The following is a 25,543-nucleotide window of genomic DNA, read 5'->3' on the forward strand; positions in this document are numbered from 1 at the left end:
TTTGAATGGCATTCAGCTTTTTCACTGCCTTTTTGTTCCTGAACCATTTGACAGGGCCATTTAATTTTATCTTGTGTTTACGTGGGTATGTTTTTTTTGGAAAACATGATCTGAAACTTAGATATTTTTCCAAGAAAGTTTTTTTTTTAAGATTTTATTTATTTATTCATGAAAGACACAGAGAGAGAGACAGCCAGAGACACAGGCAGAGGGAGAAGCCGGCTCCATGCAGGGAGCCCAACATGGGACTTGATCCCAGGTCTCCAGGATCACGTCCTAGTCTGAAGGCAGCTCTAAACCGCTGAGCCACCCGGGCTGCCCCCAAGAAAGTTTTTTAGGATTAACATCTCCTACCTAAATTTCATTCATAAAAAGGCTAATTTGCATCATCTTTTTCATCTCTTTTCTCCTGTTCTTCTTGCCTAACAAATGCTTTTTCATCCTTGTTCATTTGAGCTGATTTTTATACCTTTACTGCCTTGCTCATTTTCAAACACTGATTACATATTCTGTGCCAAGCATTGTGCCAGAGCTGGGAAATCAAGTCTTTTCTGCCATGATTTCTGCCTCCATAAAACTCATTTCTACTACTCGGACAATGTGTTGTCCTCATTATTTATAACCTGGCTTACTCCACGTACTTATTTTACACCTCTAGAAGCTCCCACAGAATCTCCACTAGATATCCATTTCAGAATTTGCTCCTCCCTGTCAAAAATTCTTTGACTCTCAAACAATTTTAGGACAGGTATCTGATGTCTGTAATACATCACATCTTCCTGTTGGAGAGCCATTTCTCCCCAAAATGGGCATCATTTGGGCATCAGCTTCTTTTTTCCAACCTTTACATTGCTTAGGAATTTTATAAAGACCATCCTTATGCCAATATTCTAATATACTTCAGCTTTCATACGTGAGTACTTATGCTGATTTTTTCCTTTATAAAAACCTTTGCTCTTCTCCCCTACTTCCCATGCTATACTTCTTTCTGTTCCTAATTGTCCTTCCCTTCTAGATAAAAGAAATTGCCACAAGAAAACTTAAACTTTGATGGGGTTTTTATCCATTCCCATCACAAAATATGATGATCAGAGTGGGGAAAAATGTATTACGATTTCAATTACGTTGAAAGCAAAATGGATTTAAAAAAATAATAACCTGTGACTTCTCAAAACTGAATGCATATTTAGTTCACACAGTCAATACCATAACCATGCATCCACCCAACCAAAATCAAACCATGCTGAAGAGAACTTTTGGAAAACAAAATCAAAGCTCCCATTATCTGAATGACAAGGCCTCATCAGCAAAAGACACTTCAGTTCATTGTCAAATCATATCGCTACCAAGTCAAGGCAGATATACCTGCTCACTCAGGAGGCCTTCCCACTACCTCTTCTTTGGGAGCATCTGGTCCAGACCCAAGTTACCCTGAAATCCAAGGGATATGCTGGGGAGTCTCTCCATTCTGATCCTTCAGGAATCAAAGGTATCACGTGGTGTTTCTGAGCTACCTACTAAACTAGCACTACCCCCTCAGAGCTGAGTTTACTTTCTGAACATTTCAGAGCCTGCATTCTGGCTTATTACCTGTTGGTGTGAGAGGTGTTCTTCATGCTCCTCTCCCCATCCCACCTTGCTCTCAATCCCCAAGTTCCCTCAGACTTGATGAGCTTGACTAATATCAAGAGAATCCAAAGAATTCAAACAAAAAAACAGAACAGCATTGCAAGTGGAATAAATGTTCTATTGTAAACTGGTTAGCAATTCAAAATATGAGCACCAGAAGATATATTTAGATGTGTTTACCTGAAAGGGACACATATATTATTGATCGCCATGCAATCCCCATTATTTCTGCATATTTTATGGGACCCATAAAAGGCACACCTACTCCATACCATTCATTCTTCAGGCTGACCATTCCTATTCCCAAGCATCCACCTAAACTGAAATGCCAAAATTCCACATAAAACACTTACTAAAAGGCCATATGTAAGGCCACACAAATTATGCTGATAGTCTCCTGATAGTTTGTTGGATCACTCATAAACTGAGTTATTCCAGCATAATGCTGAGCCCAGCAGCACAAACCTATAACACAAAGTTATTCATTAGTCACAAAGCTCTCCCAGAATTGTATGTCTAAAAATTAAGAGGTCTCATTAAGTAAAAGTTAGACATTTAGGAGTTGAACAGATATATGCTTTTTCCTAAGGAAACTGAGACTGCTGGCATTAATTTTATCTATACCCATCTTTAGTTTTCAAGACTTTCCCAGCCAATGGTTGTATGACAAGAAAACAAAGAACATATGACCAATGAATGCTAGGGCATGTAATAGATGTTGGACCTCAACCTTCCCCCTAAATTCCCTGTTTAATTGTTAATGCCATTATGAAATTTATTACTACTGGTGGAAATGACCTCCATAACTTACTTGAGGCTCGACTAATTGAAATATATGACTGGGGTATCATACCTGTAATGTATTTGATTCAAGAAGGGTAACTGTGTTTTGTATCAAACTGAATTTGGCAGTGCACCTAGGGCTTACAAATCTCTGGTGTCAGAGTTGTGCTAAAGCGCCATTTGTTTAGGGAAGATTTGAAGAACACAAGTGAGTAGGAAAGAGTAGGTCCAGATGTTCTGCCTAAACCCAGGTGTGGCTCAGTTGGTCTGTTTTGTGATGAGGGATTTTCCAGAGCACAGGAAGCAGCACCTGTATGAGATTACACACAGATTTAAACCCTTTACCAAGTTGACTGCCCTTCTGTCTGATGTCTTCCTAATTGTAGTGACTTAGACAGATCTCAGGTGGAATTGTCCAAACGTACGGACTTTGTTTGCTACTACATACATTGAAAATATATAAAAAGAGCTCAGCTGCAGTTGGCTTTCCTGAAATAAAGACGATCTACTGCCAGCACGATGGAATCAAAGTTGAGGGCACTGAAAAGATTGAAGCTCAACACATCAATAATTAAGCCAGGGCTTTTTATTGTTATTGTATCCTTTTCCTCAAAAAAAAAAAAAAAAAAAAAAGAAAAGAAAGAAAGAAAGAAAAGAAAAGAAAAGAAAAGAAAAGAAAAGAAAAGAAAAGAAAAGAAAAGAAAAGAAAAGAAAAGAGAAAAGAAAGAAAGAAAATGATCCTATACAAATCCAATCCCAAACCAGGGAAATACTTGGGTGGGGGTGGGGGAAGCAATGGATTGCTAAGCATCCATGATGCCATGTTGCTATTCAACAGGTTCGGGCTGTAAATTGGTTTGGTATGTGTAGATGACTTTTGGCTGCCTTATTAAAGGAAAATTCTTCTAGTAAAAATACACAGCACTCTTTTTTATATAGTAAACAGATGTCAGCCTTTCATTGTAAAGTATTTTTGATTCCCTAGATGTCAAATATTACTTTAACAGACAGTTCCTGTCTACAAAGAATACTTAACATTTGTAAGAGAAAATAGTGACTCCAAAGACTTTTTTTAACAGCTGATGAGGCACCATTAAAACAAACGCCTTTGAAAATCTGCTCTTACACTTTAATTGGAAGATGACCTCTGTGAATTAAAGTTTCTCTTGTGGGTGACTTTGCAGTGATAAAAACCTTGCATTTAAAGGTGTTTACCCAACAAAGCCTCCCGCCCTGAAGTCTGCGTGCCTTCATTACCTGCTGATTAGTTTTCTCTATGTAGAGTGATTTTCTGAGGTTAAGAGTATGTGCCAAAGACTGAAAAAAGAAATAGGCTTGGCCTTATCTAACATCTTATCATTAGATGTTCTTTGATAGATTGCCTGTCTATATACATTACAAAGAAATCCTCCTAATTCAAAGTTATTTGCTTCATACCAAAAGTGTTTAATTTGAGTGGTATAATACAAACCTGGATGGTTTCATGGACTTAAAAGGCTCCTGAAAAAAAAAAAAAAAGGCTCCTGGATGGCTCAATTGATTAAGTGGCTGCCTTAGGCTCAGGTCATGATCTCAGGCTCCCTGCTCAGCAGGGAGTCTGCTTCTCCCTCTTCCCCTCTCCCTGCTCATACTCTCTCAAATAAATAAAATCTTAACTTTAAAAAAAGGCATCTTGGTAGTGTGTCCCTCCAAAAAGTGAACTATGCAAGTTTTCACATCTCTCTACCAGCATCAAACTCCTTTGCGTATGTTTGCAAACCCACTCCTCAGTTTGCACAGTGAGTCACATGGCATTTTAACCTCCTACCATCCAAAGTGATACGCTCCTATGACAGAGGAAGGAGCTGAGCCTGGGCCAGAGGACAGACCAGCCTGCAACTGGTAAATAGTGGACCAGGTCTCAAACCCAGGGTTTTTTTAATGTAGGGAAATGCCAACATCTTTCCTAGTCTCTGACCAGAAATATCCTGAAGCCATTCTACATCTTAAAAATTACTAGTGTATTTAAACATTTGCTGTATCTTACTGTTGTCAAGCATAATCTTTCTTCAAAGTAGCCTACTTAGACAGAATTATTGTAATGGATTGAATGGTGGCCCCCCCAAAGGATATATTCATGTCCTAACCCCTGGAAACTGTGAATGTGACCTTACTTGGAAAAACGGTCTTTGCACACATAATTCAATTAAGGTCCTTGAGAGGAGATCATCCTGGATTATCCAAGTGGGCCTAAAATCCAATGACAAAGGTCCTTATGAGAGATAGAAATACACACACACACATACACACATATACAGAAAGGCCATAGGAAAACAAGGCAGAGATTGGAGTCCCATAGCCACAAGCCAGGAATGCCTAGAGCCACCAGAAGCTAGAAGAGGCGAGGAAAGATTCTTCCTGGAGCCTTTGGGGGGAGCATGGTCCTGGTAACTTTTTTTTTTAAGATTTTATTTACTTGTTCATGAGAGACACATAGAGATAGAGAGGCAGAGACATGGGCAGAGAGAGAAGCAAGTTCCACGCAGGAAGCCCGACGTGGGACTTGATCCCAGAACTCCAGGATCGTGCCTTGGCTTCCAGAATGGTGAGAAAATAAATTTCCATTGTTACCAGCCCCCTAGTTTGTGACTATTTCATATTACAGTATGTTCACATTTAAAAATGTGAACTAAAATGCTTTGTGAGTTAGTTCACCCAAGAAGATAGTTAGGCTTCTTTTTGGATAAGGTTCTAGATGAACCTCCAGGGGAAAAGATGTTTTTCTCATTATGCCTAGGAGATTGACATAGATTGTGCTGCTAATGGACTTGTGAAAACTCCAGAGTCATGGAATCACCCAGAGCTTAAATTCACAGCAAAGCTTGACAGGCAGGAGAGAGAACGGATGCAAGGGGTGCAGCAAGGACAGAGAAGAGCCAAGCTTCAGCCCTAGAAAACAATGCAAAGCTCAGTCTGGCTCATGGTGGGGTAATCACGTCATACTGACCACACAGGCGGGCAGCACATTCTAATAAAGTATAAAACACTAAGAAATTCAGATCTTCCTCTTAATCATGAGGTAGCTGAGTTTAGAGAGTACATCAAAATCACTGCATACATGTAGTTGGCTCAAGAGAGTCTTGATCTAGTCCGTCCAAACACAACAGGGGCTCTGACCCCCGCCATAGCAGTGACATTTAGTGGCCATTCCCGTCACTGCACCAGGAGGAGCAAGCGCATTTTTTAGGAAATAAAAGTGGCTGGTATTTTTTAACACATTGATGCAGCTGTGGTGATCCAGACATTCCACTAGCTCCTGCCAACTATTTTTTGCTGGATGTCTTTTTTTAAGGCTCCCTTATGATCCACTTCTGCCCAGCAGCAATCCTGAAGCCTTCTTGGGAAACCAGGACAAGCTTGGGAAGAACCTGTAGGAATTCTGGAGACTCTCTACTGTCCACAGGGCAATCCTGGTTTCTGTCCCACTATGGGGTCATCTGAGAGCTCCATGCCACACCATTATGATACCCAGTCTCCTCCAAATACTATCAGATCACCGCAGGGGGAAAGGTGACATGCAGCCTGGAAAATTAAAGGAACCTGATTCAAAATCTTCAACAATGTTCCTAAACCTCATCTACACAAGCCATCCACCTGCACTGGGATACACTTGCATTTGCCCTGTGGAGACCCCACACTGGCCCGGAACCTTCAGTTTCATTCATGCCACCTCCTCTATTCTTCTAGATGCCTACCTCCACAAATTAACTGTGTCCTCCTTTTCCTTACTACCTATTTAGCTTCTCCTCATTCTTCAAAGACCAGCTTAAGATTTGCTCCAGCTATTCGAACTTCAACCTCTCATCCTGTCCTCACAGTATACACTTTGCAACAAAGGGCATCTCACACCCCCACCTCTACCCTTCTCCTAAAGAGGAGAGTGAGATTGGATGCAAGCAAACACTAGAATAAAATTGGTTCACTGTATTTTTTTTAAGTAAGTGCAACACCCGATGTGGGGCTTCAACTCATGACCCCAAGGTCAAGAGTCTTACGCTTTACTGACGGAGCCAGCCAGGTGCCTTGGTTCATTGGAGTAAGGCCTGGAGTTTCAGTGGCAGGAATATGGTATGACTGTATTGTAAATGTCATCTTTTTCTCCTATGAAATTTTTCCATCTCTCCTCAGGTTTTTTCTCCCCATCAGTCTACACTTTGATAATTCAGTATAGCAGTTAAACACTCCAGTTCGGAATATTGACTCCTTGAGCCCTAAATCATGGGTAAATCACTTGGTTTCTCTGTGTCTCATTTACTTCACCTGAACCACTGGGGGTTTGGGGGATAGTATTGACCTCAAAGAGGAGTTTTGTGAGAGCTAAATGAGAAAACTCATTAAGGGATTCCTACAATCCCTGGCACACCACAAGAACTCAATATAAGTTAGTTGTTGATATAGGACCTAAAGGGCGGAACTAAGGTAAGAGCTCAATAGGTCATTCAGCCTGTTTTTAGGGTAAACAGATACAAAAGCAGTGTTTGTGATTCAGCCAGGGTGCGCCTCAGCAAATCATGGCTGGAATTTCAACAAAACAGTTTGGAGCAAGGCCTTATGGTAGTAAACAGTATGCCCTTCCATTAAATGTCCCTCCCCTCCCCTTCCTTGGGAACCTTTATTAGTAGGACACAGCTGATAAAGGATTAGAAGACTCTAGCCATTTCACTTTCTACCTACCCTCCTGCTCAAGCTTTTTTCTCACTCTATCTCCAGCTTCCAATCTCGCTTTCTATCCATCCCTTTATCTTTGCTTCTTATATGTGACTCACTGCAGAACTTGCATGAAGCTATAAAGTCCTTGAGGGCAGGATTTAAGCCTTGACACATCAGCTGAAGCCCCCACACAGCCCCCAGCAGAGTGCTGAGTGCAGGACAGCAACACAATACTAATTATACTTAATAATAATTCAATTTCTTATCGCTAATTAAGAATATTTTTGTTTTCTTTATACAACTATCACCAATGTAAAAGGAGAACAAGGTAGGGCAGGACACCTTCAAAGGATAGAAGCAAGTATATGTGAAACCACAACCCAAATTTTGTATGAAGTCCTCACCAAAAAGCTTTGAGATGTAAAAACTATACTGCTACCCAGCTGTGAAATGTGTAAGAGAATTTTATCTGATAAAATTTAATCCAAATTAGATTTTTGCATCATGTTAGCAAACTTAGTTCTCCCCATAATGCTGGTTACGTGGTTACCCATGATGAGGCATGCCAAACAAGTTGAGTCTTAGCTTTATTTCTGCCTTCCAGAGTTCCAGCTAAAGGATAAAACATAAACAATACACATTCATTCTTATAAGGGACACAACAGCAATTTTTGATGTCACTTCTACAAGCTGACATAATGAAATTCCATCTTTATATCAACCAAGCAGTAAAACTTCATATCATTTTGTGAAAAAAAATCACTTCTGTTTCCCTCTAAACTCTCCAAAAGACAAACTGGATGTATGAATAGAATGAAATAATCAAGAGTCTCTCTGAGCTTTTAAGATTTTTTTTTTTTTGGTCTTTTTCTGATTATACCAATAATAAAATTCAACAGTGTTGGAACACAGAGTAAATTAAACCTGAAGCATGAGAGAGGCCTTGTAGACATCCATGGAGTAGGGGCTGTTACTGTGCATTTATAAGCAATTGTCAAGCTCCCATCGTGTCTAGGGGAAATGGTGGTGCAAAAATTATGCCCCTGCTCTCGGGGAATGAAAATCACATAGTCTCCTATAAATCATATTTTGCTCGTCTAAGTGGATCAGACGAGGCAGAAGGAGAGGGGGCTCTCCATGGCAAGGAGCTTTGATCATTTTGATCAAACACAGACCACCTCTCAGCCTTCCAAGTACCACCATGCGTCATACACATTTTCAATATTGTGTCATAATAGCTACCAGTCATTGTCGTTGAGATAAAAAAGGGATTGTAATTAAACATATGATTGGATCCAGACATTTTAATCATGCCCTCCCTCTATTTTGCAAAGCAGGCCTGCTGTCTTTTCAGCAGTCCCCTGGAACCGCCCTAGGATGACAATTTGCATGCTAACTGAAGTCATGTACCGTGCAGATTACACGAGGACATCTGTTGCTGATTGTTTGGGTCCTCTGCTTTTCAAACTCCAATATGAAAATACAGAAAGTAAAAGGCAAATTATGGAGCCTGGGGCAAGAGAGCAGACTGAGTGTTTGATTTTTCCTTCTCTCTCACGATGCCTCTAGAGGAGACAATTACAGAAACTAAAATTGTCTCCCACTTGCAGACCCCCGGCCTTTCAATAAAATCAGTGCCCATGAAATGATGCAGTCACCCAGCTGCTTCTTGTCTTAATCTTGCTCATGTTGGCCAGACAGGGACCCCATTCGCAGCTCGAAGGTCTCCGGATGCAAGAGAGGAATACAAGGGGAAGGGCACCCGCACTTCAGAACAGAGGAGAAAGAGACAGTGCCCAAAACATCTTATATCGCATAGAGAAGCTGATCAGTCGGCATGGCAAATATCCTTCCCAACCCAGTAAAGACTGGAGAATATGAAGTACCTAAGGGCAAAGGAATTTTATCACATAAACACATAAAGAGTCATTGCAGACAAGGCTTTCTCAAAAGGGCCCACATTAGCAAAGCCTGCAGAGGTGGGATAACTTCCCGGGCTTTCTTCAGGGCAAGGGATAGGTATAGAATTGAGATGCAGAAAACATTTCTTATTGGCTGGCATGTGCCTGGCACCATTAGGGACATTTCTACTACATTTTTCCCCAATTTTCACAATACCAAGAGGTGGAGAATTAACCCCCTTTGGAAATGAAGAACATACAATTCAGAAAGATTCAGTCACTTGCTAAGGTTACTCAGCTGGGTTAGAGACCAGTGCTGACTCAACTCCAGGTCTTTTCCCTCCGAGCGCCTGATGCTTTTCATAATGCCACACTACTTCCCTTCTTGCTCAAGCTGTATTATCTATTTTTCTATCCTCTGCCCTGCACAAAATTTATAACTTGGAGAAAACCTATCCCTTTTGTCTTTTGAGGGATATACTTAGCTTTTGCTTCCATAGAAGATAGGCAAAATATTTGCTTCATTGTTCAAATAAGTCCAAATTGAGAATTTACCTTTCCAGGTAACTTCAGGCTGTCTGGATGCCAGAGGGGAATGTTCCAACCACAAGAGCTGCCTGAGCAGGCCAGGGTCACTTAAAGAGGGAAGGGGGCTGCTGCCGTCTTTCCCTATCTACTCAGCTCCCCATTTAAATCCAAATTCAAGGACAGTGTTTTGAGCACTGACTTTATGTCAGGCATACACACTTCTATTAATTTGCTTTGCAGCCTGCCAGCTACTCCATGGGATGGGTGGCTACAGCCCTACCAACACCATCACCTATGCCTGAAGTGAAGCTTAGAGCCAGGAGAGAGATTGCTGCTGGTGACCCAGATGAGGTCAAATGTGGTATTGACTATAGGTCATTCCCCATCCCACACCTGGCCCCATCACCCTCGCACCTGTTTCTTATTCTGCCTATCAGAAGCCTATCTTTCATACCATTGATGAGCTCAAAGTCTCATCTACCTACCATCCTCTCCCCCAGCATCAAAGCTCCTTTACTCTGCCCCCAAGCCTCTCATTTAACTTCTTGATACCCCTACAGCAAGGGTTCACAATCTTGTGCTTGAAAATCACCTGAAGGGTTTGTTTAGTCTCCTCTGACCACCTCCAGATACTCCAATTCAGTAGGTCAGGATGGGACTTGAGACTCTGCTTTTCTGACAGGCTCACAGATGATGCCAATGCTGCTGGTCTGGAGGCCATCCTTTGAGAACCACCATCAACCTGACTTCCAGCTCTCTGCTACTCTCCTACTACCAGAGGCCCCCCACCGCACTGGTAGGCAAAGGGCTGGGTCACTGGGGCCCTATCAGCCTAACCCTCGTGCTCACCAGGACTGCCAGGCAGATGTGTTCCGATCCCCTATATCCTGGCTTGGTGTCACTCCATCATCACGGGCTTCCTCTCTACTTTAGAAAGGAACATGGCACAGCCCCGCTTACAAGCATTTCCTCAGGAAGCGTGGCATGGAAGAAGTTTTACAGATCTTAGAGTCACACTTCTATTACTGGATGTAGCCCTGAGCAAATTCTATACCTCTCTCTGCCTCTGATCCCTCAGTCTCAAAACTGGCATTAAAATGTTTACCTTCTAAGACCTGGTCAAGACCAAAAGAAAGAGCCTAGTAATACCCCTCATGCAGAATAGATGATTCCTGATCCAGAATAGAGGCCCAATACAAATGCATTTTATTATCCCTCCTTTCTTCTCTTGGGTTGTGCACAGTTCAGTGTCTGAGTCCACATGCTGCAGCGGCAGTTGAGCGCAGACACAAACCTGCCAAGACAATGAATAAGATAGACAGCAAACTCCTAACGGCCCTGTTCAAGGCATTTTTCAGAAACTCGGAGTCTGCCCTCCCTCCTGATTGCTTTATCACTTGGGTACGGAGTGAGGGGAATTTGATTCTGCCACACAATTTGCTGGATATTTTTAGAGGAGCGCAGGAGGCAGGACCCTTAGTGTGAGGTGAGCTGGAGAAGCCAGAGATTTGCTCTTTGTCCTTGGACCTCCTTCCTGGAGACATGCGGGGACCTCAAGCTGAGGGGGGTGCCCCAGCTTAGCCCCTAAAAAGAGCATTGAATGCAAGAATTCCTTAGGCCTTTTAATTTTTTTCCTTTTTAAAAATCCCTTAGTCTCTGAAATTTTGTAAATATTTATATATGTTAGTATATTTTTTAATCCTTTAATTTCTGCTTTGTACTGTTTTGTGGAATATTTATTTTCTCTGCTTATTTACTCTGTCTTATTTTTTACCATGTAGACTAATATAACTACTCTTTCCTTCTTTACTGCCTGCTCATTTTAATTTCATGTATCCCATGGGCAGTTTTTATAATTTTTAATTAGATACACAATATAAGATAATATCAGAGAGGAGCGACTGGGTGGTTCAGTCAGTTAAGAGTTTGCCTTTGACCCAGGTCATGATCTCAGGATCCTGGGATTGATCCCTGCATTAGGCTCCCTGCTCAGCAGGGAGTCTGCTTCTCCTTCTTCCTCTACCCCTCCCCCCACTTGTGTGCGCTCGTGCTTTCTCTCTCTTTCTCCCTTCCTCTCTCTTGCTCTCACTCTCTCTCTTAAATAAATAATTAAAATAATTTTAAAAAATAAGATAGTATAGAAATCACATATTACAAACAAGCAAAATGAATACTTTTAAAAAATCATACTCCCACACACCTAAAGATGTGTGTGTGTGTGTATATATATATATATATATATATATATATATATTTATATATATATTTCCAGACTATTTTCCTGGTAAAATATTCTAAATTTCCTCTTAGTTTGTCTACTTTTATCCTTTTTTAACTGTGTATATTTTTATTTTGTCATTTTTCTAATTCTCTGGCTTAGCTTTCTCACCTTTGACTTCTTAGTTTCATTGCTACACTGTATTTTGGTTTTCCTTAGCCTGATACTTGGTTAGCTTTCTAATAGTTTCTCATATTATTTATGTTCATAACAGCTTTTAAGCATAGTCCTTGTTATTATTTTAAGTAAGCTTTTCATTTACTTTGCTTATTTTTATTTAGAGGATTTTATTTTCAATTTTTTTCATTTTGCATCTATGAGTAACCCACAGAAAGATCACTCACACAGGGTTCACACCACAGCAGTCCCTCAAGCTCTTCACAATAGAGGTCGTATCCCCCCTCAATGCTGAATCACTATAAATCATTAAAATTTATTTGAATCAAGTAAGGAAACCCAGGATTATAATAATTTTACCCAGATAGGCAGCACACTTGGGCCACTGGAGCTATGTAACTTCGTCCACATCTTCTCCAACCCCACATAATGGGAGTGATATGACCCAACATATATTAAATACATATGGCATATATAATCACAGACATCCAGAAAGAATTGGTTGCATCACAACATGATGCAGAGAGCAGGAGGCTCCATTCAGGGTAGACTCAGGGTAAAGCCTCTCTGATTTGAACAAGGACTCTGTTGATATAAAACTTTCCAATAAAACTCCATGAACAGATTCATTTTTACTGGCTCCTCAACCAAGATTTTGGAATCCTATATCCACTTGTCTCTAAACTATTATCAACAATATGACCCATCATTTATTTAAGCAGAGTTCCCAGAGAACCCTCTTAGTATCTGAGTTTCCCTAATTCTACCCCTTTATTAAAAAAATCAAAGATACGTTAATGTGAGCATGAATGCCCCTTGCATGGTTTAGAGGTTACAACAATGACTGCTTCAGGGTTTGTTATTTTGTTTAATTTTGTTTTCAAGTAGGCTCCACACTAGGACTTGAACTCACAACCCTGAGATTAAGACATGGGCCAAGACTGAGAGTTGTATACCCAAACAATTGAGTCACCCAGGCACCCTTGTTTCATATATATATATATATACACATACATATGAATGAATTCATCCATTCATATAATCATATATATATACATATGAATGAATTCATCCATTCATATAATCATATATATATATATATATATATATATATATATATACATGATTTCCACCCCAAAAGCCTTCAAGATACAGAGAATTGGATCAAACATTTTCTTACCATAGAGCTAGATGCCATTTTCAACTGGCTTGGATCCCTGAAAAATAGCCTCATTAGTCTGATTCCCTTGATTTAATATTTCTTTCACTTTTTATACTTCATATGTAGGCCAGTTGGAGGCCTATTCAAGAGAGGAATTCACTCTTTTAGGTGTAATTGTCTCAATGACATCCGCATCTACCAACCAGTACTCTACCACCATAGTGCCTACCCCACCCTTTGTCCTGCTAAGGATTTGAGTTCCTAAGACATACCTCTTTTTGCATTAATTGTCCTTAGACATTTCATGTTTTACTTAGTCATTATTTCTTCCTCCCCGTTAGGTTAATTATTTGGTCTGAAAAGCCTAAAAACTCTCAAATCAAAAAGAACATAGCCATTCCATGCCTTTATCTGAGTAAATTAGACTATTCATTTCAAATGATGTCATGCATCTAACAAAACCTAAGATGTGTTATTCCAAACTCACTAGAGTCTCTGAAAAGTCCCTTCATATAAACAACATTTTTCTTGTGGAATGTGGCTAAATAAAATCCTAAATGTAAAGATCCAAAACTGACACCTTTTCATATGGTGGTTAGGAAGGACACCATCTGGATAGTTCTTTAAAAAAAAAAAAAAAAAAAGATTTTATTTATTTATTCATGAAAGACACAGAGAGAGAAAGGCAGAGACATAGGCAGAGGGAGAAGCAGGCTCCAGGGAGGGAGCCTGATGTGGGACTCAATCCTGAGACCGCGGATCATGCCCTGAGCCAGGGGCAGGTGCTCAACCGCTGAGCCTCCGAGGCATCCCATCATTTGGATAGTCCTAAAGAGAAATTATCCTCACAACAATGAGGATGGACTGGTCTACCAATCTCAGGCCCTGGTAGACCTCAGAAAGCTAAACGCTTTGATTTGTGGAATGAGGGCCACTTCCTTCCCATCTTGATTTTCTAATAAGGCATATAATAAGGCATATACATGGCATTTTCCCATCTATGCCTTGATGTTCATATTCAGTTGGAAGCCAGAATTCCCCCACCTGTTTATTTGAAAACTCCCCATATTTTCCACACCTAGATATAGATGAGAATTTTTTTGAAGTTCATGAAATCATAAATAATACCACTTACTTTAGAAATCATCTAGGTCAATCCTTCTGTTTTACAGATAAGGAAACTGAGGCCAGAAAAATGAAACGAATCTTTCAAAACCACAGGTTTACTCTTTCTTTTCTTTTTTTTTTTAATTTTTTTATTTATTTATGATAGTCATACAGAGAGAGAGAGAAAGAGGCAGACACAGGCAGAGGGAGAAGCAGGCTCCATGCACCGGGAGCCCGACGTGGGATTCGATCCCGGGTCTCCAGGATCGTGCCCTGGGCCAAAGGCAGGCGCCAAACCGCTGCGCCACCCAGGGATCCCAAAACCACAGGTTTAAAAGCAAAGTCAAGAATCCAGGCCTTGGTCTTTTGAGGTCAGAGATTTTCCCCACTGAAGACACAATCCTTCCCACATGAAGTGAGCATTGACCACCTGCCTACCCTGGCCAGAGTGCCAGGTACTGCCTGTAGCTTACTAAATGCAGCTGCCCATTCGCTGCCAACTTACTTGGATCAAGGTTCACAACAGCTTCTGTGGCAGATTTAGAAATAGCCACCTACATCCTATTAAAGAAAGGAGACAACACAGAGATAAGGTTCTCCCATACTGTTGTACTTATTTCTCCCCCCAGCATCTGGTAAGGAGCTGCTTACAAGTGTATCTCCCGACTAAGCCAGAAGCCTCTCAAAGATAGCACCTCTGTCTTCATTTATAATTGTCTTTCCACTTTAGTCATCTTTATATCCCCAACACCCAACATTGTCTCACACATTATTAAAAGAATGTCCTTTACATCACCTACTTTCTCTCTGTGGAGGCAAGTGACCTGCTAATAAGTTCCCTGTGTGTGGCCATGTTATTTATTCTCATTAACCGGCATACTGAAGTCCACTGGCCATCTGCCTCTCAGAGAGGCAGCACATTCCCAGTTCTCTTAGGGATTACACAGAAATACCAATATCCGATTCTATCCCCTTGCTGCCAACAACTTTTCTACAACTTCCTTCCTAGTACCTTAAGGAAGTTCACAGTGGATAGCATGGTCCTTCACAGGCCAACACTACTGGCCTGATTCCCTGTTCACCCTTTCCTGCCTCTCCCCCTCCCCCAAGAGCCAAGTTCATTTGTGCCAGGTCTCCTTTGCAATGCATTGTTTTCTCTACCCATGATGCCCTTCCTCATTGTCATCCAGTAAACTCACTAGACTTCAACATCATGTTAAATAACTTCTCCTCCATACACACTTCATGCTTCCTTCTCTCAGTTCCCATAAGGTTTGGTAATATTATTATTTGTTCACAAATTTTGTCTCTGAAGAACCACCTCTGAGGGTACTAAATTTTTTTTAAAGATTTTACTTATTTATTCATGAGAGAGACAGAGAGAGAGAGAGAGGCAGAGACACAGGCAGAGGGAGAAGCAGGCTCCATGCAGGGAGCCCGACGTGGGATTCGATCTCGGGTCTCCAGGATCAGGTCCTGCCCCAAAGACGGCACTAAACTGCTGAGCCACCCGGGCTGCCCTAATTTTTTTTTTTTTAATGAGGGTATTAATTCTTGAAAGGCCAGAGGCTTAATAAGCTAGTTATTGTACCAAATCTGTGGGTCTTCAGAAATGCGAATCACCAACTTTAGGTGAAGTTGATACCTTTGTTCTCCCTGGCTATATCTTCAATGTAGACAGAAGACACATATGTATTCATTTACTCAACCAGTATGTATCAAGTGCCTCACATGTGCCAGCCACTGCTCCAGGTGCTGGGGATATAGCCATGAGCCAGGGGCCCGTGGCCTCAAAGAGGAAATAACAAACAGCCTTTATAGGAGAGTCCCCTCAGCAAAACATTGGCGGGGATTGGTTAGGTCTCAGCCCCATTACTGTACCAGAGAATTTGCAGAAAAGTGACCCACAAATAAGCTTTGGGTTGAAAAAAAAGAACCTAAGCCAATCTTAACCAGGAAAATACTGTACTCTCATTCTCTAGCTCTGCCCCACTTGGTTAAATGACATGTGTCATGGTTAGAGTTAAAGGAGGAACTGTTGAAGAATTGTTCACTCTTTCATGGGACTTTTTTCTTTGTAAGCATTTGCCTTTGAAGCTTCCTGCTGTGAGACCTTTATGTTATACAGGAGAATATCAGACCAATGACTTCTAAAGCTGGGATGAAAACGCCCACCATTTTATAGAGTTTCTGAGCATTGACTCCCTTAATGACTGAAAATAAGCCTTGAGTGAAAGAGATCTCATTCAAAACACAGCAATGCTTTTCGAAGCACCAGACAAGACTTGAGTGTGATGTGCTCACTAACTTGGAAATTGCTGAACAGATTTGCTTTGAAGTATGTTGCTGAGCACGGCACATGGATGCCAAATGTCATCCCCTCACAGCTGACAGAACTGGTGCCAAAGGGAGACCCTCGCCCCATGAGACCCTCTGCTTTGGACAGCCTAACACAGTCCTAAATGCAGAATTCATCTCCTGCCGCCCAGGGAGGAAGAGCTTCATTGGACCAAATGCAAAGATGTTTCCATGCACCTGAGTAATGTAGCAGTCCAATCAGACACCTCACTCAGGGCTTTCTTCTAGTTTCTACTTCCATGCCTGCATGCCTTCCAGTTCAGGACCTGGAGCTGTACATCATTATCAATCTCTCAAAGTGTGAGCTTCAGCATTCTCACTTATGTGTGAGAATGCTAAGGTAGTGATGTTTAGGGGTGATAAAGCTCCATCCCCCTGCTCATGTAAAGGCCAGTATGTTTTTCTTTTTTTACTGCAGTTACACTCATATCAAGAAGAAATAATAAAAAGGGAGACCATATAAAATAGAAGTTGCCTATTCAGTGCAGATGCTTTGCCTTTTATTTTAGTCCATTTCACATAAATTTACTCGAAGATACGACAAACAGAATTAGAAAGCTAATTTTGTACAGTGTTAGTAGAGGGATGGAACATACTGAAAACAAAAATAAATACAATTCAAAATATTTTTAAAAGGCCAAAACCTTACCAGAACTTTAGCCCTTTAGACATCAAATTAAAATCATCTATAACGAACTTGTACTGAGTCTAATCACCCCATTCCTCATGAAACTATCGTCAACCACAATCTCCCTGGCATTGGCATGGCAGTGTGACCACTGACACAGCCCATCAGGGCATGACTAGAACTTACTGAAATGACAGGGAATTCCTTATGTGGTATCCCAATGACCAGAAGAGTCTAGGAATTTTAGGACCTCACGGTATCCAGTATTCAACTAAAGAATGTGATTGGTGTTGTCATATCGATATTTTCTTAAGCATTTGAAATGCTCTGCTAAATATTTTTACATTTGATAGTTAAACATGGAAACCCAAACTAACCCAGCTTTTTAAAACTGATCTCATGTATTTCTGAACACCAATTCAAAAACTGCTGAGTGGGGTACCTGGGTGGTTCAGTGGTTGAGCGTCTGCCTTTGGCTCAGGTCATGATCCTGGGTTCTGGGATCGAGTCCCATATTGGGCTCCCTGTAGGGATACTGCTTCTGCCTCTATGTCTCTGCCTCTCACTCTGTGTCTCTCATGAATAAATAAATCTTTTTTTAAAAAAGTGCTGAGAGTTTGCTTGTTATCTGGAACATTCAGAACCACAGATAAGATATGTGGTTAATTCTTTAAGTTTTTCTGGAATGCCCTTCTTTTGTGACATTAAGACATAGAGGCAGAAATGAGTGAGCTGCCATAATAGAGATGCCTCTGTGGCTCAGCAGTTGAGTGTCTGCCTTTGGCTCAGGGCATATCCTAGGGTCTGGGATCGGGTCCCACATCAGACTCCCTGTGGGGAGCCTGCTTTTCCCTCTGCGTCTCTCTCTGTCTCTCATGAATAAATAAATAAAATCTTAAAAAAAAAAACAATAACCATAATACCACACATTTGCTTACCACTTTACAAATTACAAAGTAAAAAAAAAAAATTACAAAGTAGTTTTATATACATCATATTTTTTCCACTAGGCTATATATTCCACCAAGGCAGGACCAAGTTGTCTTATTTGAGGCTGTATCTCTTATTGCTAGTGTAGTTAAAAGCTAACTAACTTTATTTTTATATAATGATTAATATCATTCAAGTAGGCACACCAGGGGTAAATATTCTTATTCTAAAGGGCAGAAGAGTTAAATGATAAGTACACAGAAGTAAAATCAAGCTGGTATCAGAGCCAGGCTTTCTGGTCCCAGGCCCATTTCTCTTGCCATTGACAACACTATGTTATCATGCATAATATATTTTTAAGTAGTGGTTAATCCACAAACTGTGAGGTTTTTTATGGTATCACTTGATCCATGTAAAGAGAGTGCATGGTATATAGATGTTCCATTTTGTTGATGTGCATGAGATTCAGTAGGGTTCCAGACACCCCACTACTAAGCAGCAGAGGTGGCAATGAAGCTGAGATCTTCAGAGTCTGTCTCCAGGGCCCTTCTCTCTCTGATTTCACATTACTCTTACTAACCCTCCAAGAGGCAGCTCACTCATTTCTGCATTTAATGGTACTGCCTCTAGCTTCCAAGGGCTCATCTTCCAGTGACAGGTTCAGACATGTGTACCGCTGACCATATGATAACCCCGATCTCAACAAACACAAAAATGGGACACAAAGAGGCCAGAAAGTTCTGTCACAACAAAAAACTAAGGCATTTAGGGACACAAAGTACAATTTTGACTGATTCCAATTTACTTTCTAATCATGAATAAAACATCTACTTTTAATTTCTTAGCCTATAAAAAAAGAAAAAAATGTACAGGAGGGTGAATTGTATTTAATCCAGTCTTTTTTTCTTCTTTAGAATCTATCCTTTCCAGCTTAAATTTAAATAAGTTAAAAGTTATTTAGTTTCTAAATAGATGCTGCTTAGATTTAATGTGGTGATCATTTTGCCATATATACATACCAAATCATTATGTGCTACACCTGAAACTAATATAATGGTGCATGTCAATTATGCCTCAATTAAAAAAAATATATTTTCCAACTTTTAGTCAGACCTGTGTCTTTGTAACACAGGCCCACTTCATCTAACCCCCATTAACAGAATCCTCAACTTGTCCAGAGGCAATGCGCTCATTTACTTGCAGCCTCCTATTTGTCTAAGTGGTAGTCTCTGTGTGGTTATGCATTAGAATCACCTTGGTGCTTTTAAAAAATACTTAACACCTTGTCCCTGCCCAGACCAGTTATATTAAAACTCTAACTATTTTTTTTCTCAACAGAATGAGACAGCTGTGTTTATTTCATTTAATAATGATAAATAATTTTATCTCTATAACTTTCTTACAGTGAATTAAGTCATTTCAATTTTCCCTATCTAGAGTCAATCAACAACTATTTATAGAGAATTTTTTTTCTATAGAGAATTTTTAATTGAATGTGAAATAACCTGAAATTTCCTCCCTACTTTTTAGGTGAATAAACTGAACATAAAATTCCATGAATACTAAAAATAAAATTAATGTCACCTTTTTTCTTGGAAAAGAGTTAGTGAAAAAGAATTAGATAAATTGGTTTACTTTAATAGATGATTATTTTTAATAGAAAAAAATGCCATGTTCTAGGAAAACTGAAATGCTTCTTAGCAGCTACCAATATAACTACTGCAGTGAAATGTATATTTTGTAAAATATATAATAGGAAATGAATGTAGTGGCTATTTTTAAAACATGTTTTTTTGGAGTTGTGGTGCTACTTCCTAAAAAGAAGGAGCACTGGAGTTTGAAACTGACCACTTTGTCTCTAAATTACTTTGACAGTTTCAATGGACTGAATTTGTAAATGACATGAAACAGCTACTACAAGAACAAAATTGTCTGATTCCTGTTACTTTGTGGTTGCTCCGTCTTTCAGTGACAAAGGCATTTTCTAGAAATCACTGAGAATCATGTATGAACACATTAAGTTGTTTTCCACAATGAAAAACAGATCAAAAGGACTCCCTGAAGCCATGTCTGTCCTTTATTTCTGCTAGTATAATTACTAATCTACTTGGTGGAATACTGGCATTTTACTTTTTTCTAGGTTCATGATTATCTTACTTTTTTTTAATCCTCCTGTCTAAAATGCCAGCAGTAGGCTAGAAGAGCTCAGTGACTTTGGTCATAATAAAAATTTAAAATTAAGAATGACATACAGATCTCATGGTATGGTAGAAACAAGAAAAGGACTGGGAGTTGGCTCATTTATGTATGAGCTACAGAAAGTTGCAAACAACTTTACTGGGCTGTGGTATCTGTGAATAAGGAAATAAAAGAAAAGGTGATCTTATGGAAGAGAACATGTAATAGAAGGAAATAAAATCATGTAGACCTTGCTCTGAAAAAAAGAAAAAGTGATCTTTGGGGGAAACCCTTAAAATTAAAAAAAAAAAAAAAAAGTTTCTCATTCTGACACAATTGAATGTAGTCTATTTTATCAAGATGATATTGTTGTATCAATATCTACCATTTTTGTGCGTACTCACTAACCATTATGCATTCCCAACACAGAAATGCAGAGCAGTGGGGAGAAAGTTTCACCAACAGCTATATTCGTGGTATTACACATGGGAATGGCCATGGATCTTTTCAAATGCCATCCAAGTGACGCTTGTCCCACAAGTAAGCTGTCCTTTTGCTCAAAACACCTGCATGTGAATTCCTTGGGGGTGCTTGTTAAACACACAAATTACTGAGCTCCTCTCCACACTGAAGGAATCACAATCATTGTAGGCAGGGTCCAGAAATCTGTACTTAACACACTCTTCAGACAATTCTTATTCACAGGAAAATCTGAGAATAAGTGGACTCAAAACGGACCCAAAGTCGTTCATATTGTTTCTAGTCCTTTAAAAAAAAAAAAAATAAGGTGCTTACATCTGACTCTGACCCAGGAACTAAATGTTGATATACATCTTAAGCTCCATAGGAAAGTATCCATTTTCCATTTCAGATAGAAAACATTATGAAGTGGGGACAGGGTGGCAAACCATCAGTACAATTGGAGAACTTAAAAGCAGAGTCCCTGTACTCCCTGAGACAGTTGGAGTCATTACTGCTAATCACTGAGAGGAAGCACATTCACCAAAGAGCATGCTAAATGCCTGCAGGTCTGTAGAAGTCCCTCAATTGAGACATGCTTCATGTAGAAATGGATAATTACAGAGTGCATGTTCAATTAAATTTGAGGATCTATGAGGTACTAAGAAATATACAGAGTGCTAAAAGGCTGTGCACAGAAACATTTGTTATTGCTAAGTATGAAAAAAAGAACCCTTTTGAAGTCTAAAGCCTAGAGTGCATCTTTAATGCTATTTCAATAGAGGTAGCATCTTGGATTTGGTAACTGTTTTTTAATCTAGCATTTTTTTAAATAAAAATAACTCACAAATAATATAGGTTCTTAACATGAATTTAATAGTGGTGGGAGAGGTGAGATTACTGCTCACTAAATGAATTAAAATATATTTCCTAAATTCCATTTTTGGTTTGACAATCTCAACCAACCATCCATCCACAATGCACACATTCAAAGGTACCAACTCTGGAAAGCTGTGACATTGTATTGTATTTGTTTCTGATGGGGGAGGCATATAGAAGCAGTGTACAATATTGAGTGATAAACTCTCAGGCAATTAAAATTTGCTCAACTAATCTAAAAATAAATATCAAACTTTCATGTCCTAATTATTTTTCTTAAACTTCCAACAAAGATAGCCCATATACTTCATATCTTAATTTCACATCTGAAAGGAAGGAATCTACCCTATTGCTACAACTTGTGCAAATATTCTTTAATGTCTTCTCAGGAGAATGAATACATAAAGAGACATTCTACTATGACATAATTTTTATAACACTGCCAATAGTTTTAGGATGAACTATAGAATATACTAAAGAAGGAAAAATAATTCAATGATTTTTTTACATGACTACTATGTTTCTAGATGATGTTTTCTACATACTTGACATACTTCAATGGATGGCAAAGAGAGACAAAAATTGTCCACACTACTTGGGAAAAAACAATAAAAAACAATTTTAACAGTAAATTATACAGTATATAATATTGTGATTAGTGCTGTGGGGAAAATAGCAGAATAAGAGGGTTTGGGGGTGAGAGGGTGGGAGGCAAGCTACAATGTAAATAAGATTATCAGTATAGTCCGGAATAAGAACATGAAGATTTGAGCACAGACTTGAAGGAGGTGAGGTTGTTATAAAACAGATATTTATGGGAAAGAGTGCTCCATGCAGAAGGAAAGGCTAGTTGGCATAAGAACACAAAAGAGGCCAATGCAGAAGTGGCAGGAGCTGAGGGCAAATGGTAAGATATTAGATCAAAGAGTCATAGGGAGGGAGTAGATCCTTACAGTCCATTTCAAAGACTAGGCTTATCCTTCAAGAAAGATGAGAAGCCACCGAAGAGGTTTTTGGTTTTTGTTTGTTTGTTTTCGAGTGGGGGGGGGGAATGCACATGTGGGCGCATCTGCTCACATACATGTGTTGGGGGAGGGGGAGCAGAGGAAGAGGGAGAGAGAATCACAAGCAGGCTCCACACTCAGCAAGGAGCCTCAAGCAGGGCTCAGTCTCACAACCCTGAGATCATGACCTGAGCTAAAATCAAGAGTTTGGTCACTTAACCGACTGAACCATCCAGGTACCTCACCACTGAAGAGTTTTGAACAGAAATTATAGAACTATGCATATAGCTAGTCCTATGACCCTAAAGCAGTACAGCCTAGAGTTTAGGGACATGAGCTTTAGAGTCAAATGGATGTGAATTTGGATTTTTGCTCCACCTCTAACCAGCTGCATAACTCTTACTCAATTTTCTCATCTACAGAAAGGGGTAATCCTTGCTTCAAAGGGTGGTTGTAAATATTTATTTAGGTAATATTTAAACTGCCTGTCTCAGAGATTGTGTTTTTCAAGATGGTAGCAAAAAGGGTTTTCTGTCCTTTCTTCTTTTAAAACTTATAGCCAGGTAACATAACAAATAAGGGAAATCTCTTCCACATTATGAAGATCAAAGGCAGACAGAGGGAAAAAATGTAGATGGAAAAATGATAAATAACTAAGAGAAAGGACACAGTTCAGACATAAGAATCTATAAAGGGAGATTGTTCCCATTATCATGCTAGCCGACACCACACTATTGTACCCCTACCTGTGTCTGCTCCTAGATACTAAGAAATGAATATTAATGCAAAACCCCCTGATCATTCTTACCACAACCATCACTGTGGTTTAATAGTGGATTTCCCTTATATTTATTTTTTAATTGACCATTATCTATACCCCAAAATAAACCTGGACTAACTCTCACTTTTGCTTATTCTTTTGGGGAAATCCAGCCAAATATACCATCCTCATCTTCATCTTCCAAAACCCAGCCTTGAACAGTACATCTCTTGGTCAAACATGTTAAAGGACTTTATTTTGCCTGCAGGAAGAAACCTACACTCCTTAAGTAGGCCCACTGGTGACCTCCAGGGATATGTCCTTATGAGAGTTTTGTGACAGCCAAACTATTTGTTCTTCAAACATGCTTATTCCTATGCCTAAATCTATATTGGTCCTTTTGTCCAGAATTCCATCACTGACCATTGCCACTTATCAAACCCCTACTATTCCTTCTAGAACCAAGTCACATTTTATATCCTCCACCAATACTTTCTCACCAGCCCTCTGCAGTCACTCCATCTTCAGAACTATATAACACTCTTGCCTGTGCCATTCATTTATATTGAGTACTGCTACCTTCTACTTTTATCTTTGTATACACATTTCCTTACTCCCCGGTTTCACTATAAATCCCACAGGTTTAAAAATCTGGGAATGTCCAGAACTACTCCTGCAGTAACCAGTTTTGCCAAGAGCCCAAGAAATCAAGCAGAGTTCAAAAGCACCAAGATTCAGAAACCTCAGAAAAGAGCAATAAAAAAATTAAGGATTCAGAAAGTAGTGCCATTAAAAGTTTAGAAAACTTGTCATTATTTAGCTTAGAGAAGAAAAAGCTGGGAAAGACCTAAAAGTCTCTGTCAACTGTGAAAGGATATTTGGTTTATGGCTATTCTCAATGTCAACTAAGAAAAAGACAATCTAAAGCAATGTGATTTAAAGACTTAGCAAGATATTAAGAACTTTCTGTGAAGATTCTGAAACTGAAATGTACATTATCATGGTAAAAAGTTTTTCTTGAATTTCTTCAGTTTTTAAAAATAATGATTCTGCTACAGATCTGATATGTAAGGACCTTGGAAGTTGTCACATTTGTCCTTACTACAAGAAAAAAATAAACAAACTGAAAATCAACTTTTTTTTTTACCCACCAAAGAACTGAGGTCACAGGATAAAGAACCACCTTAAAATATGGAGGGACAGGTAAGTTCAGAGCACTAAAGCCTAGATCTGTTTACCTGAAGCAATAGTAATTTTGACAAACTAGGGAGAGCAGAGTATATACTACAATAAAAATGAGAAATTCCTTGGGAGCAGCAATCTTGTCCCCCACCAACTTTTGTGGGATTTACCTCCAGAATGCCATCAAGTTCCCAGTCAGAAGTTTATAAAGATTACCTGTGGCTCTGGCACAGGTTGGGGAAGTGTAATCACTGAAATACTCACAGAAGGTTCTCTACAACAAATGGCTACTCTCCAGGGGAAAGACTTTATCAGAGCTTTACTCCACCTAGGAGAAAGGCTTTTTTCCTACCCCAGCCCCTTCTATCCTTCTCATCTAACCTAAGAGGATGAGGGAAGGCTAAGAAACACTTGTGAAGGTCACAGATTCACTAAAGACATTTAATCGTAAGATTATAGAATGCTTTTCCTCTCTTACACCTTAACCACCACACCAACAGGGTCCCCATATAATAACAGTGGATTATAGCTGAAAAATATCCAAGATGCAGACTTTATCTGACAAGGAGCACCCAGGGAAACCCAGAGTCAAAGAGGCCACAAAGATAAGAGCACTAAAAGAACATGAAGCCTCTGTCACCTACAGCTACAACAAAAATTAACTACATAGCCCAATTCCTAACTAGACTAACATACAGCCTCACCCCACAGGTCTATCTACTTCAGTTCCTATTACAAAATCAAATGTTATAAATTACAAACACTGTAAATGAAAAACGACTTTGATGGGCTCATTGGTAAAATAAATACAGAAGAGAATAAATGAGATTCTTTAAGAAAATAGCAAAAATAGCTCATCGGAAGCACTATTCAAAATAGCCAAAATGTGGAAACAATCCCTCTCTCTATCAGCAGATAAATAGGTAAAAAAAATGTGGTCTATACTTAAAATGAAATATTGCTCAGCCACA

The 25,543-nt window shown here is 39.5% G+C and overlaps 1 long non-coding RNA gene across 1 annotated transcript in view; it reads right to left on the minus strand.

The window, feature by feature from the left end:
- Positions 1 to 25,543, minus strand: part of LOC140619980 (uncharacterized) — a 54,615-nt gene that overhangs the window by 27,521 nt on the left and 1,551 nt on the right. The gene's annotated exons all lie outside the window — the stretch shown is intronic.

Source organism: Canis lupus, chromosome 28 (genome assembly GCF_048164855.1).
Source record: "Canis lupus baileyi chromosome 28, mCanLup2.hap1, whole genome shotgun sequence".
NCBI classification, from domain to species: domain Eukaryota; kingdom Metazoa; phylum Chordata; class Mammalia; order Carnivora; family Canidae; genus Canis; species Canis lupus.